This window comes from Chenopodium album, chromosome 21, assembly GCF_948465745.1.
Source record: "Chenopodium album chromosome 21, dcCheAlbu1.1, whole genome shotgun sequence".
NCBI lineage: Eukaryota > Viridiplantae > Streptophyta > Magnoliopsida > Caryophyllales > Amaranthaceae > Chenopodium > Chenopodium album.
This window is the reverse complement of record NC_137854.1, coordinates 27,183,128-27,186,220: the sequence shown is the minus strand read 5'-3', so window position 1 is coordinate 27,186,220 and position 3,093 is coordinate 27,183,128.

Genomic DNA, 3,093 nt, shown 5'->3' with positions numbered 1-3,093 from the left:
AACATTCTCAAATGAAGCCTATTTTGATAAAGAAACTGAAGAAGACAGTAGCAACTCAGAAGAAGAAGCTGGTTATGATGCAGATGATGATGGTGAACAACATGGTCCACTACATATGTATGGCAGACAAAGTAGAGAAATGACAGTGGAAGAAAAGCGCCAATTTGTTGATCAGACTATGCTCAATATGGAGGGGGACCCTTTGCCAAGAAGATTTTTATCCAGTTTGGCCAGAAAGCATCATGTGCATAGATCAACAACAACAAGATGTTTTCAGGTAATTAAGCAACACATGTTAGAAGGAAATGTTGTAGATGTTAGGACCAAAAAATTATGTACTGTTGGTAAAAAACAAAAAGAGTACACTGATGAATTCTTAACATCTGTGCCTTTGTACAAGACACAAACTGAAGAGGATATGCTGCAGCACTTCATGATTCTAAGTCTGCTATTAATAGGTTAAGGAAAAGGGGTAGACTAAGAACACACACAAGCACAAACAAACCAACACTCACTGACAACCATAAAATAGCAAGACTAAAATGGGTTCTTAGTCACATTACCCTAATTTCTGTTGAAGGGGACCCTTCATTTGTTGACAAGCAACAATGTATACACATTGCTGAGAAGTGGTTTTTTATAAAACCAGAGACAAGGACATTCTATCTTCTTCCAACAGAAGACTATCCATACAAAGCACAACAGTCTAGAAGGTTTAAGGTGAAGGCTATGTTTATGGGCATGATAAGGAAACCATTGTATGATGCAAACAAACAACTCTTACATGATGGTAAGTATGGTCTATTCCCTTTTGTGAAGTATGAGGAAGCAAAAAAAAAAAGAGTAAAAATAGAGACAAGGGAACCATAGAGGTTAAGGCAGTCCAGAGTATAAACAAGGAAGTAATAAGGGACATGCTACTTAATCATGTGTTGCCCACAATACATGCACAATGGCCCCCACAGCTGCCCAAGGACATAACTATTCAATGGGACAATGCTAGGCCTCACCAAATACCACAAGATCTAGAATTTCAAGTAGCATGTCAAGCATATGGATTCAACATACATTTTGTTTTTTACCAACTCAATCACCAGACATGAATGTTCTAGACTTAGGACTCTTCAATGTCATTCAATCACTACAGTATCAGTCATTCCCTCAAAATTTAGATGAGCTTATCAGAGAAGTTGAAATAGCATTCAAAGGATTTGATCCAGAGTTGAACAAATACAGTTGGATTACTCTTCAGTCATGCATGATTGAGGTATTAACAAGAAAAGGAGGAAACAACTACACACCACCACACATGAAAAAAAGGGGTCTAGACAGGCAAGGTATTCTACCAGATTTGCTAGAGGTAGACAAGGAACTAATTGCAGAAGTTGTTAACTATCTTTATTCAATCACAATCCCAACTACTGGTGCAAATGAATTCCAAATGGAAGTTGATGCAGATTGAAGATTACAAGGAAGCAAACTTATACCAGCTAAGGCATAAACTACCACACATAACCAGAACAATCTTAACATGTTTTTTATTGTTTTTTTTTTGTATTGGTTAGGTGTCTTTTGGTACAAAATTAAGTTACACAGTCTTAGGCAGTCTTGTATGTTGTTTAAGTTTGGTTTTGTAAAAATCACAACCTTTTGTCATTAATGCAAATAAAACCTGTTTTGGGTACTTACCATCCATCAGAAAGGGTAACAGTTATCTTTCAAGGCATCAATGAGTTATGGTACCTCAATAGAAACCTCAAACAGAGGTAACTAGAGCAGCCAAGAAACTCAAATAGCTATTGGATGAGTCCCTTCATCATTTGGATGAGATTCAATTTGATGCAAGTTGGGAGGGGGGGACTCAATGCATTACACAAAGGGGACTCATCAACACAATCAAACCAGCATTCCACAAACAGACCAACACAACTAATCAACACAACCAACAGACCAACCAAACAACCAATCCAAAAAAAAAAAAAAAACAAAGGACTCATCAATTCATACCCAAACAACCAACATAACCAGAAATAGCATAATAAAAATAAAAAAGGGGTCTCATTAATAGCATGATTAACCAAAAATTGGAACAATAGAAGAAGATTAGGTTAATAGAAGTCACGCTGCCCAATAAGCATGGAGGAAGGGATTACTGGGGGTAGTAGATCTGGAGGTAAGCCTCCAGTTTGTCATCAGGCTCCAGCCCCTCAGGTAAGCCGGATCTCACGCGCTTAGTACCAGCACTTGGCACAAACGAACTCCCACCCATCAAGGGATGGGAAGCAGGTGGCTGGAGGACTTCTCCAGCAGTCAGCTCCGCAACACAGAAGACTTAGTTTCAGAATTGGTGTTTGGTGGTGGTGAAGCAGCTGGAACAGCCACCACAGCAGCAGATCCACCTTCCTTGGTGGAAACAACCTCCAGATCTGGGCTGTGAGGTGGCAGAACATGCCTTTTAGACCTAGAATTCTTTCTGGGCTTCTTATCCTCATCGCTTGAGGTGTATTCAACCAGCTTCGCCCCTCAAATCTTTCTACGAGCTATGACTGAAGCACGACGGAATGGCTTCATCACACCAAAACCACGACGAGTTATATACCTAGTAACGCCTGGTTTAGGTGGGGATCGTGTGGATCTAGAAGAAAGGGACTCATGGCATACCAGATCTGCACTTTTAGCTTGAGAAGAAGACATTTTGAGAATTAAGGTGTTTTGTAGTCGAAAACCCAGAAAATGAAGAGAGAGAAAGAGGAAAAGACCCACAAATCTTGAAGAGAAAGTGAAGGCGAAGAGGAGAGAGAGTAAGTGAGTGAGAGATTTAAAGAGGTAGGGTTTGGGGGAGGGTGGGATTTCTGGAAAAAATTTCCAGAATTGAATGCTCTCAACCATCTTTATTCTGAATTGAATGTAGATTCAATGAAGGTGGTTGGGAGATGAAGGAATCTAAAGGGGAAGGGGTATATTTGGTGGGAATAGTTAGGTTAATTAATTAAAACAGAAAACTAAGCAAATGAAATTAGGAGTGTTTATAAGATAGATTAGAAAAAAAATAAGGGCATATAAGTCATTTTACTGCCCAAAAGTTACCAAATA